At 37.0% G+C, this 13,911-nt stretch overlaps 1 long non-coding RNA gene across 1 annotated transcript; it reads right to left on the reverse strand.

Annotated features, from left to right (window-relative positions):
- Nucleotides 1-4,942: 4,942 nt before the first annotated feature.
- LOC121388195 lies at nt 4,943-9,311 on the reverse strand. Its single transcript, XR_005959946.1, has 4 exons — nt 9,236-9,311; nt 7,968-8,000; nt 6,954-7,038; nt 4,943-5,048 (listed from the first exon to the last, which is right to left on the reverse strand). It is a non-coding gene; the product is annotated as an uncharacterized LOC121388195 (long non-coding RNA).
- Nucleotides 9,312-13,911: the final 4,600 nt, after the last annotated feature.

Raw genomic sequence — 13,911 nt, forward strand, 5'->3', positions numbered from 1 at the left:
TGCTACTAATCATGTTAACGATATCAACGGTACCACACTGTGTACCCATAATGCACTCCATTGTGCGCTAATAATTAATGATATCAATGGTACCACCCTGTATACCCATAATGCACCACACTCTGTGCTAATAATAAAGTTGACGATATCGACGGTACCACACTGTGTACCCGTAATGCACCACACTGTGTGCTAATAATCAAGTTAACAATATCAACGGTACCACACTCTGTACCCAAATTGCACCACACTGTATGCCAATAAACATAATTATATCAACGGTACCACACTCTGTACCCATAATGCACCACACTGTGTACTAATAATCAAGTTGACGATATCAATGGTACCACCATGTATATGTATATACACCACGGTGTGCCAATAAACATAATTACATTAACGGTACCACACTGTGTGCCAATAAACATAATTATATCAATGGCACCACACTCTGTACCCATAATGCACCACACTGTGTGCCAATAAACCTAATATTATCAATGGTACCACACTGTGTACCCATAATGCACCACACTGTGTGCCAAGAAACCTAATGTTATCAACGGTACCACACTCTGTACCCATAATGCACCACACTGTGTGCCACTTTGTACCCATAATGAACCACACAAAAATACCCTTTGTTGTTTGATCTTTTATATGCACTTTCCTATAGACAAAAAAAAGCACATACTACGGCCTTTGTCCAGATGTGATGTACTAGTTGTAACGAGAAAAAAACACAATCAGCTGAATGGATCCACCGAAGTGATTCGATCCTGCGACGCAAGCACCTCGAACGAGCACTCAACCGACTGAGCTAAATCCCGCTGTACTTGGAGTAAAGCAGGGGCTGACCAACTGGACAATACTAACAATGATCAACACTGGGGTATAACAAATAAATTGTGTATCTATATTTGAGGCTTGTAATGTCTGTGAACGATAGTACATCGTGTAGTTGACATATAGTGTTTTGATGTCTCAACCATAGTACGTCAGTAAGGTAGGTTTAATACATATTTCATAAAAGCTTCAATATCCCTTCACATCATTTAGCATATTTTGTTGGTATGAAAAAACGTAACACGTCAACAACTCTTAAAGGGACATTCCTGAGTTTGCTGCACATTTTAAGATGTTATCGACTAACAAACTTTTTACCGATTGTAATTACATATCAAATATATTTTTCTGCATAAAATATTAGTGGCTGTATATTAAACGTGTTTCTGATCGTTCTAATATTTGTACTAGGTTAAATTTCATTTTATTTCCTAAAATATTGTGTTTTCGTACGTACGACATTATTGGAAGACAAAATCCAGTTTAGGCTTCTTACAAATATTAAGTCGACCAGAAACACATTGAATATTCAGACACTGATATTCTGAGCAAGAAAATATATTTATTATGTAACTTTAATTGTAGAAATATTTTATTAGTCGAAAACATCTTACAATGCATCAAACTCAGGAATGTCCCTTTAAATCAATCTCTTTTTTTTGCAGGCGCGTGTGAACGATAGTACATCGTGTAGTTGACATATAGTGTTTTGATATCTCAACCATAGTACGTCAGTAAGGTAGGTTTAATACATATTTCATAAAAGCTTCAATATCCCTCCACATCATTTAGCATATTTTGTTGGTATAAAAAGGGGTCTAGACTGTAAATACAGAGAGGAGTCACAGGGTCCCGTAACACTCGCCCGTTTCAAGTTCCCTTTTAAACGACTTCCTGGGGGGTTTGAAATTCATTATCCACAATACACAACACTAAACCGCCCTGAAAAAAGCATCTCTGAGCATCTTTATTTCAAAAATGTCCGGAACCCACTTATAAATCTCAATCCTTTTGGGAGTTCGGCTCATTTTCCTTCGACAAAATCAAATGTCCTTTTTGGAATTTTACAAAATAATCCTTGATCCGCCCCTAATTGTTGTTTTTTTTAGCTTCGAGCAGGGGGTTCAACCCTCAAACACTCCACTGCACATGCGCCAGCTGTTGTGCGTTCTTGTTATCTATTGGGTACGTACAATGACCACCGATATTTCAAAGTAATCAACTTGCCTGTGTACACCGATGGGTCAGATCCTTGAAACCAATAGTCGCGCAATCCACTGTAACCAAATCTGTTTATATGTTTGATAAGAAAGGAACAGATGTTTGATATGTAAGAGAACAAATCGACAATACTACACGAGTGGTCATAGGATACCATTTATCAAAACGATTCTAGCTAGTGAAAGGTGACGTCTATACGTTTTTAAATGAATAATAAGATAAACGGTATATTCTGTAGCTATTTCTCGTTCCAGCCAGTGCTCCACGACTGGTGTAACAAAGGCCGTGGTATGTACTATCCTGTCTGTGGATGGTGCATATAAAAGATCCCTGGCTGCTAATCGAAAAGAGTAGCCCAAGAAGTGGCGACAGCGGGTTTCCTCTCTATACATCTGTGTGGTCCGACGCCATATAACCGTAAATAAAATGTGTTGAGTGCGTCGTTAAAACAAAACATTTCCTTCCTTCCTTCCCTAGAGTCAATGCTCGTGGTTGTATTCTCTTGCGGTCTACTTTCTGCTTCTGACTGACTAGCTTGTGGCGTTGTGAGCATCAGTTATAACTTCATTGATCCATTGTACACATCAATAATTACTTGCTTATTAGACTATTTATTACATTACTGTTAGCTACTCCAGTTTGCTCAGTTTTGTTTCCGTGTGTCTACCTCGGTTCTCCGTGGGCGAGTGTTCCAGGTGGGGGAAGAGCTTCGCCGGTGGCGACCTTCCATCATCTGGTGCGAGCTGGTCGATGTCTGCATGAGCTGACCTTTGAGCTATTTGGTGTCAGGTCAGGTCAGAGTGTTTAACGAAGGAAGGAAGGAACTGGTTTATTTAACGACGCACCACTCAACACATTTTATTTCCAGTTATATGGCGTTGGACATATTGTTAAGGACCACTCAGATATTGAGAGAGGAAACCCGCAGTCGTTACTTCATGGGCTACTCTTTTTCGATCAGCAGCAAGGGATCTTTTATGTGCACCATCCCAGGGAGGTTGGAGGGAGCGACTGCCTGCACTGGCAAGTTGCAAAGAGAAAACCAGCATTCCGACCAGAGTCGGTAACAGGCGGAGGGTGTATTTGGCGTTTGTAACGATGGCTTTTATGTCAAATCGTCAAGGTCCGGGGTTCATCCATTCTCGTAGCATTCCATTCAGTACGTATCATTCCATTCAATCTGTCCACCTGTCTTTTCCTGGTGACATTTATAGATGTTCCTGACTAATACAATTTTAAAATATTTCATACTAAATATTCTTGTTTAGAATCTGTCTGTATATTCAATATTCTGATCTTCCAAATGTTTGTAAGTAGCCCAAATTGGATTTGGTCTCAATTTTTTGTGTACAAAAAACCACAAAATTAAGTTTGACCTGGAACAACCTTAGTTTGACACCCAATAGCCGATGTATTTTTCGTGCCGAGGTGTCGTTAAACATTCATTCATTGGTAGAAACACCGACTACTGGACATATTTAATATATATCCACCGATATTTCATGCAGAAAAATACATAAGCACGTTTTGTTTGCCCATTCCCCCTCCCCCGTCAGGATACAAGGAAACTAACGTAAAAATCGCAATATGTTCCACAACTGGTGTAACAATAAATCCTGTGTGGTAGTATACCTAACCCACTTTCACAGTGAATGGTATTGCCTACAAGGCACTGCAGTTCAATATACCCCAGGTTCGCTTCATACTAACATAATACTTCCATCTAATAACAAATGACTGTTTCAGCATATATATTGCAGGTTCAATATACCCCAGGTTTGCGTCATACTAATATAATACTTCATCTAATAACAAAGGACAGTGTTTGAGCATACCAGTATATGTTTTTATTTTAGCATGTAGCGCAGTGAAGTACTGTTACACATGAATACTGCAAATGTAGTCCATTGTGCCCTTGGCCCCAATCAAGTGGCAGCAGGTGCTTTGCAGACGACACCAGCGTTGGTGTTATTGCAATCCACGTTGTACCATTTCAAAGGTTTTGTCTTCAGGACCGCACATTTTCCACTGGCCGTGTTGCCGTCTCCGTGTCCGGTTCGCCAGTACGTTACCTGAGTGGTCTGTCCGTCAGCCCACTTGAATGACCCGGAACTATACTTGAACCCTTGAGAGAGGGAAAGAAAGAAATTAATGTTTTATTTAACGACGCACTCAAACACATTTTATTTACGGTTATATGGCGTCAGACATATGGTTAAGGAACACATAGATATTGAGAGAGGAAACCCGCTGTCGCCACTTCATGGGCTACCCCTTTCGATTAGCAGCAAGGTGAACCCCTGAGAGAGACAAACTTACTGTTAGTTACATCGGGGGTGTAGGGTGTATACTATCAAATCAAATTCCATAGACGACAATAGTGATATATGTGGCTAAAACTACCTGCAGCGTATCAATCGACATAAACACCACGGATAGAAATACTACCACCCTCACCCTTAAAGTGAATCAGAAAAATTGGAGGTGAAGCTGCTCGTTTCAAAGATAACTGGTAGCGTTTATGATTTTTTTTTTTATGCCACTTGTTATTTTATGTATGTATGTGTGTGTGTGTGTGTGTGTGTGTGTGTGTGTGTGTGTGTGTGTGTGTGTGTGTGTGTGTGTGTCTATGCATCTGTATAAACATCTATCCAGATATAGATATGTATCTGATAAAAAAATATACAAAAACATATTTATGTTGTTTTACGTGAACCTTCACATTCCCTAGTAGTGGTGTTTGTGAACTAGGATGCTCACATTTGATGGTAATTATTGTAAATACAATATGTTCATATACCATCTAATTATATTTTGAAATACAGCACTTGCATCAAGTTAATAATCAGGAGAGAATAGACTGAAGTTTATACTTGCCCAAGAGAACAGTTGATCTCAGTCCGCTGACAGACTTCACCAAGTTAATTACAGACTGATGTTCTACATCAGAGTGTATCGTCAAGATGTCACTTATTCCCCTGAAAGAAAAAGGTATAGACAGATTGTTGTTTTCAAAAAAACAAATGGTTAAAGATTTATACCCTCATTGTTGGCAGGGTACGGATTGCTGTCTACGTTTGTTTTGTTTTTACCAATGTGACATTGTTTTAAGAATTTTTAAATGTTTCTGATATGCCACAGTGGAAGTGTTTGATCATTTATTTACAAAAACCAACTCTTTTTAATATAGCGGGTTATTTATGATCATGAAGGAACAGGCAGAATTGTGAAATTCTTTACCCGTAGACATTTCTGGCAGAAACTGATATACAAATTAATTTTTTCTTAATTTATTTATAGACAAATCCCTAAGTATTCACTTGTGGTGGAGCTTAAGTGTGTCTATAAACTAAACAGGAGCATGCCCATGGTCCTTATAAAATGGATTGCTAGAAACATGGGTCGACTGCAAAATCGGTAATAAATATGAGCCTAGGACAAGGACAATAACTAGTTATTGTTAAAGTGTCCTTTGGATTCTGCCCTATGAATATTGTTAACCTTTCCTAATGATAATGTTGCCCAAACGACGACCATCGTGTATCATTTGTAGGATTGATAATAACGTGATAAGCGAGCTTAACCTAACCAAACGATTTGCAAAATATGTATCCCTAGAAAAAGGGCTTATCTGAAAATGATGTATAAATTCGAATTGAAATGCTCAGTGGAAAAAGGGATCAGTCACATTTTTGTGCTTTTGAGAAAATCGAATTTTAAACTTCAAAACATTCTGCTGGAAATATGATGTTTATAAACTTTGCTTGATGTTTTAGAAAGGTATAGGCATTTCTGTGTACAAAATCATCTGTATTAGCATCCTGTGGCGTAATATATTCATATAAATATACAATTTGCACCATAACCTTGAGATCGACTTTGATTGTTATTCGTTTTTTTGTTTTTGTTGTTGTTGTTTTTTGTTTTTTAGATAAAATAGCAAATAAAGTACAAATTAAATATTCACAAATTGTTATGACTGAAACAAAAGCTTTAATTTTAAGCTACAGACTGGGATAAAAAAAATAGTCCTCTTAAAGTGAACTCTGTTAAAATAAACACTTAAAATGAACATATAATAATGGTCCAGATGTAAGCCTACCTCAGTTAATTTGATCTTACATCAACAATGAATAATGTCTATAGACAGAGGTGCTCCATATACGACAGGAATACAAATACATGTAGCTAACAGTAATACACAAACTATACAAATTATTCACGTAATTATTTCAAAAGGAAACACATCTCATTCTAGCTAGGGCATGTCGTTTGCCTAAAATGATAAGAAACTGGAGTATGGTACAGATGATCTGTTTAAATCCCCATCAACACTTTTCTGAGTTATCATTAGGAGAGATACCAGTCTCTCTGTAGACTCATTCTATATTGTCCTATCAGACACAGTGTAAACAATATATTTTATTACACAGCATCAATCTTAAACCATAGTATTGGCTGCTGGATCAGTAATGTAATACTATAAAATTAACACACTAAAAAAATTCACTCATCATCACAATCTGCATTGGCGGATGTTGCCAACTGATCATAAAATGCACGCTTCTCTGAATCACAAAAGGTTCTTTAGGACCTGCAGATTAGTGACAAAATTATAATAAGAGAACAGATGACATGGAGCATGTTCCATTGTTTCGCATGGACCCTGGTTGTTTTTTCATTGTATAGCCTTTTTTAAAGTGCTCATAATTCGTGACTGATCATTCTATCATTGTAGAATTTTACACATTAAGTCGACATTTTAACATTACAAATTAAGGGGCATAACTCCAAATTTTCAAAAATGTGACTGATCTGTTTTTTCATTGAACCCTTCAATTTAAGAAAGTTGTCAATAAGGGGCAATAACAATTAATACTTACTGTTTACAGTTTTTCAGAGTATCTGCATATGAGGACACTTTATAATTTGAGTAAAGATAGCAATATCTGTTGGACAACGTCCATCCTGTAATACAAAAAAAAAAAAAAAAAAAAAAAAATAAACCTCCACTACATTGCGTAAAGATCAAACCAATCTCTTATAATGGAGCTCAACAAGAAACACCAAGTTTTTCAATGACATCACAAGAGAACATTGATTAATCAATCATCAACCATTTGATGTCAAACATTTATTAATTCCGAGTCTACATTTCCCCAACAATAGTGACTTTCCACCATGGACAGGGCAGCACGTACTTTTACATTTGATCGACTAGTGGTGGGACATTGGTTGGGATAGGATAGGGATCTAATAGGTCTGACTAGGTGGTTTGATGTTGCAACCCAAGTAGCTCTCACTGATCCAAGTCCTGACCCATCACATGATGGAGGACTAAATAGACACTTTGCCGAGATGTTTTCTATTAACACGTCTTTTAATGACTAAAATTACATAACAAAAACATTTGTGTTTAGAATATCAGTATCTGCATATTAAATGTTTGTCTTATGCCCAAATTAATGCAGTAGATCAAATTATATAATTTTGTTGTATAAGGAATGCCTTTAACATGCTATGTAATTTAATACAAGTTATTTCAGAGCAGATTTGTTTTCTAAACTGAACACAAAATTTTTATTTTTGTGTTTTCGAAACACTTCTTAGTCAAAACTGAAATTTACAAAAAAACGTGTGTTTTTTTGTAAGAGGATAGGACCAACTATAGTTTGAGGTACTAACACCAGGACCACCAGAAACCACTAAATATTCAGACACTGATATAAGCCCTATTTAATATCTAATTTTAATTGGTAAAAACGTCCAATAGAGAACTGTTACAATGGCAGCAGAATCTGTACAGTCATTATCATAAAATGAAAGAAATATGAACACAATGTGCAGAAATTAAGAACCTGCTCCCCATTAGATGTTTAAATATCTGTAATACACACCTGTTGAACATGGATTGGAGGCACTGACGTCCTCTGTAAACGAGAGATAATTATCATGAAACAGAACACAAAACAAACAGTTATTTTGTGATGCCAACGCCTACTATTAATTTTTTAGATTTTTTGAGACCAATGGAAAAAACTAATTTTATGCCAACAGAAATGAATAAGATTAAATTGATCAAAAGCAAGAACTTTTGGTAAATAATTTTTGATTGTACAAACATTACTCTCTCCCACCCCATTTATCTTAAAGGCTAAACAACAATGAGTTTGACAATTATTCCAAGAGGCTGACAATAGCCTAGTTCAATAAAGAAAGATGGATGTATCCAAGAGTGGGCAATACATTTTTTAAAAACACTTGAAAAAACCCCTCTAAGATTTAAAATGGACCAATCAACAATTAAGAGATGAAGTTACCTTTTGCAAAAATCGTTAACCACTGACACCAGCCAGTTCAGCATGGGCAGCAATTGGATGTCTAAACTCACAATTGTATGGGTTGCAGTTGATGCACCGACATTAGTTTATCAACAGATTAGATTAATACACCAACATATTCGTAGGTTTGTATGTTATACCTACATTCATTTATCTCCACCTATATCTACATAGTTGTAAAATTCATAGGTGGATCCAAGGTAAGACCAGAACACTCTCCCACTCAACTATTCAAGTGTCCTTTTTTCTCATTGGGATATCCCTTTGATGAATTGATCCATGTGCCCTTTCCCAGTTGGTTCCACCCCCAAAAGAACTATTTCCTGGATCTATCCCTGTAAATATATGACATTAATTGTTTAATTAAAAAAAAACCCACCCACAAAAGAATGCCTATATCTATTAAGTTTAGATTTATTCAAGCTGCCTTGGAAGTGGCAGTCCTTTTAATGGCAAACACCCAAAAGTGAATTATCCGAAGAGGCAGTTCTGCCAAAACTCTTGAGTGTCATGTGCAGATGTGTTTGACAATGTTATGTTTTTTGTGTGTTCCCTTCGACAATTCGGAGCGAATAAATTTGTTTATTCTGCATCATTCATCATTCTTGAATACCCATTTACTGTGTAACTGCTATATAACCTTTTTCATCATCAATACTTTGAAGGCACTAAATGTCTTAACCGTTCAGATGGACATAATAATGGTAACATTTTAACATGGCATTTGATAATGATAGTGAAGAAGTGGAGGGCATGTTATTTTAAATTAATGAAATTGGTTAAATGGAGGGGCAAATGAATTTAAGAAAACTGCAAAATCGTACCCAGTAGACACACAGGGATGTTCAATGTACTCAAACCAGCTGTCCCTTCATTAAACACAGCATCATACCTCAGTTCTAAAATGGAAAAATGGTGAATATATAGGTGAATGAATGAATGTTTAACAACACCCCAGCACAAAAACTACATCGGCTATTGGGTGTCAAACTACGGTAAAGGCAAAACTTAGTGATGGTCAACATCAATATAAAAATTCAACAGTTAAATAAAAAAACCCAGTGTAATATCACAGATGGGTAATATTAAAATTTAGAATAAAAGTCAGTATCATGGAAAAATTGTAATAAACGTCCTGGATGGAATGGAAAGGATTCCATTTCATTTCGTTGTCCAAATAGGTCTTCTCTAGTTTCCTTGAGATGAGTACACGCCACCAAAATGTGGCGTACCATCAGAGTACACTGACAGTGTTCACACTGAGGTGGAGGATGTCTCTTCAAGATAAATGAATGGGTCAAGTAGGTATGACTCATGCGAGCACGACACAATACTATTTTATCCTTCCTACACTGCCTATAGGACTTCCACTCTCCCAAGACTGGCTTAACAGCATAAAGCGTGTTCACAACTGCACCGTCCCAATCATTTTGCCAAGTTGAAAAGATAAATTGATTGATACTATGTTTAAAATCAGTATAAGGAACACCAACCCTGGCATGAAGCAATTCCAAAGCAGACTTGGCAGCTGGATGATGCCAACATGGCTGGACACCCAACAGAATACAATGCCTTTATTGGCAATGGATAAAAAGACACACTTTGGTATGACAATCCCAATTAAGGAATGGTCCATCTTCACATTTTGTAAAGCTTGGAGACATGAAAGTGAGTCGGTAAAAATAATAAATTTGGATGTAATTGAATCCTTGATTTCTTCTAAGGCTTTAATAACTGCCCACACTTCAGCAATAAACGGAGTCCGGTAATCACATGGAAATTGTGTCTGATGGAAAAACTGTAGCACAAGCCACAAAATTCCCATCCCGTGATCCATCTTTATAAACAGGAATGTAATCACGATACTGTCTTGAATTTCCATGAAACATTGTCTGTATACAACAGCATCTGTACGATCTTTCTTCAGATGCGCAATATCAAACATAATTTTAGGTGGTGTAATACACCAAGGTGGTAAAATAAAATATGAAGGTGTTTCCAAAATGTCTGTTAAATCAATGTTGGAAATTTACAAAAAACCAGCTGAATGCGAAGACTAAATGTATGAATAGCATTCGGCCTTGCATCAAACAACTTCACATATTTGTTATCAAACACCGCATTATGTGTAGGATATTTTGGTCATGATCTAATTTTGGTAGCATACTGCAGAGAAAGCTGTGCATGCCTAGCACCCAAACAAGGTTCGTGTGCATCAGCATACAAGCTCAGGTGATATTCTAAAAGCACCAGGACAAAGCCTATGTCCCTGATTGTGTAAAGGATCTAGCATCTACAAGTAAGACATGCTCGCCGGCCCATACACGATGCATCCATAATCAAGTTTGGACCTCACACGAGATCTATACATACGGAGCGTAACCTTTCAGTCTGCTCACCATTCTGTATTACCAATAACTTTTAAAATAGAGCTTTTAAGCCCTTCTTTCTAACATATTTAAGATGGGGCACAAAAGATGGCATCCTGTCAAATATAACCCCAAGACGTTTGGTCTCCTACACGACTGTAATTGGATTTTTGTTGAGAAACAACTGTGGATCTAAGTGGAGACCTCTTTTCTGGCATATACCGGGGATGCACATATTTAATCTCCCTAATTTTTTAGCTCATGGGCTAAAATTTGGAAATAAAATTAAGTGATGTCTCTTCCCGGAAAGACCCTAAAACGCGTTGTTTTAAAAAAATATATAAACAGCGTTGTAAGAGGATATCACATTTATAAAACACACTGGACACAAGTCGTAGGAGATGTTCTGGTGACGGAATGTGACAATCTCAAACCGTTTGACAGACATGCTGTGTCTGTGGAGCACAATAACATTATAATAAGACATATTCCCGTAGAACATAGTAAGTTGTGTAAGTTCTTTATTTTACATGGCAGCGCTTTTCAAATCCAAATTTTATCAAACAGATCTTCTCGATCAAACTTACCACACGGAGGGTTGGAAATTCCTGTGAATTTCATATTCATTGGTGACAAAAGTGACTTTAAAAAACTAAAAAAACTTATTAGTCGAAATAACTGTTGATATTAATTAGATTATGGCTTCAAGAAAGTCATTCACCTTGTCCCAGAAAAAACAGAAGCTGTCTGAAAGTTGAATGTGAATATGATGGTAATATAAACAGGGTTTCTAAAGAACTGAACATTGACAGAAAGAATCTTTGAAGATGGTTAAAAGTAGAAGTAACCATGTCGAACAATGACGATAAACAACATAGACGAATGGGTAATACTGGACGCAAACCCACAAGAGCCAGAGCTTGGGGAAGCTTTGATAAGTTGGTTCAGGGAACAGTGAACACAAAAGTACGCCGTGAACTATATATCTATGAGGGAGGAGGCACTATGTCTAATGAACGAGTTTGGTATTCCCAGGTATATCTAGTTCAGAGAATAATAAAGCCTTGATCACCTTCGTGGTGAAGAGCTGCCGAGTGTGGGACTTGACAAAATGGATGAAACACTGTGTTTATATTGACATGACTAGACAGAATACTCTCAAGTGTGTTGGGACTAACAATGTAGGCGATCTCACTACTGGGCATGGCAAGAATCGCTTTACAGTTGTATTGTACATTTGTATGGATGGTCGTAAACTCAAAACAATGGTGATACTTAAGAATTTGGTTAATGTCCCAAAATGTAAAATCCCACGGAATATTGAACTCTTTGTTTCAAAAGGAGGATCCATTAATGAAAGTTTGATGTTATCTTGGATTGATTCTGTCTTTAAAGCTCCTGGCAATTTGTTTGCCAGTGCGCCATCTCTCCTCGTGGTGGATAGCCACAGGAGTCATTACAATGACACGGTCATCAAGGCACTTAAATCATTGAACGTGGCTACCAATTTGATTCCACTCAAGACTACTTCCTATCTTCAGCCATTAAATGTGACAGACGGGTTCAACGCTCCCTTTAAGGCCGCCATGAGAGCTGTGTGGTAAAACTGGCTCATCAGTAGGGACAAGGAGTTTACTCCTTCTAGCAACAGGAAAAGACCGCTATGTGAGGTTCTGCTTCAAATGGTGTCCATATCAGAAGCTGTTGTTATGAATTCCTTTAAACTGTGCAGTGCGGGAAAGTTCCCGTTGAACGACTCAACTCACGACTACAAGATACTTTACAGTCTGACCCTTGTCTGGTTCTGCCAGAAGAGGCTTGCCCAGATGAAGACGATCCTTTTCTGTCAAAAGATCCATGCTCAGATGACTCATGCGAAGATGAATGACAAATTAAAGTGTTACTTTTGATTATCTTTCAAGTTATAGTTTCTTACAATTTAATTAACATTCATTCATATATTGAAATGTATTCACTTCTCTCTTTGTGAATGTTGTTGTACTAATGCAGAATGAACACTGAACATTGATGGTAATCTGTTCCCAAACAGGCTTTGTGCTGATGATGAAATACACATTTAAAATAAAAAATACAACAGAAAAGGTTGAGTAATATTGTATTATTCGTTAATTTTCGTGTTTAGGTCCTGGGCTTAAGTACCTGCAGCTCCAGTATGCATACAAACTGTTTTTGCCCTTGACAATCTAAAGCCATTAAGAGCTGCCTGTTGATGAAGTTTATTCAAACAAAGCTGCAACTTACGTTCAATTATACTCATATTGGACGTTTTATAGCAACTATAGCAAATTTAGCAAAATAATCGACATAACGAGCAATCACTTGGTGTGGCTGTTAATTTTCACAGAAAACAAACTTACTGACAGGATGCTACCCTGGGGTACATACATCTCTTGTGGGTAAATATCTGACAAAGTCGAGCCCACTCGGACTTTAAAAAATCCATCTTTTAAAAATTGAGAAATAAAAGCTGGATGTCAACCTCTTAGGTCCATGCCATGGAGGTCATTTAAAATCCCATACTTCGACGTGGTATCATACGTGGTATCATACCTTTCAAATCTAACAAGATGATCAATCGTGCTACGTCTAGATCTGAACCCACATTGCAAGTTAGTAAACAATTTATGGGAGTCAAGATACCAGACAAGTCTATCAAATGCAACTTGTCAAAGCGGTTAGGCAATAACTAGTAGGTTTAGTTGGATCCTTACCAATCTTGGAAATAGGAATAATAATGGCTTTCCTCCAATCAGAAGGAAAGTCACCAGAAATCCAGATATTGTTAAACATATTTAAATGAACCATCAAAGATGATTCAGCTAAATGTTATAATAACTGATAATGAATTTCATCTGATCCTATTGAAGTTTCATGGACTCGATGAAGAGTATCCTGCATTTCTGCCATAGACTGTTCTTCAGCTTTAGTTCAAACAGATTTAAATGCATCTGTGCTGAAAGCAGAAGATGAATTATGAGACGTAACATCCATATCATTGACTGACAAATGATGAACTGTATTGTTTACGGATCCTGTTCCAAACAGATTTCACTATGTTTGTGAATTCAACTTTAGGATAAACGTTCTCCAAGATGATTTCTTACTCTGTC

The sequence above is a fragment of the Gigantopelta aegis genome, chromosome 14 (genome assembly GCF_016097555.1).
Source record: "Gigantopelta aegis isolate Gae_Host chromosome 14, Gae_host_genome, whole genome shotgun sequence".
NCBI classification, from domain to species: Eukaryota; Metazoa; Mollusca; class Gastropoda; order Neomphalida; family Peltospiridae; genus Gigantopelta; species Gigantopelta aegis.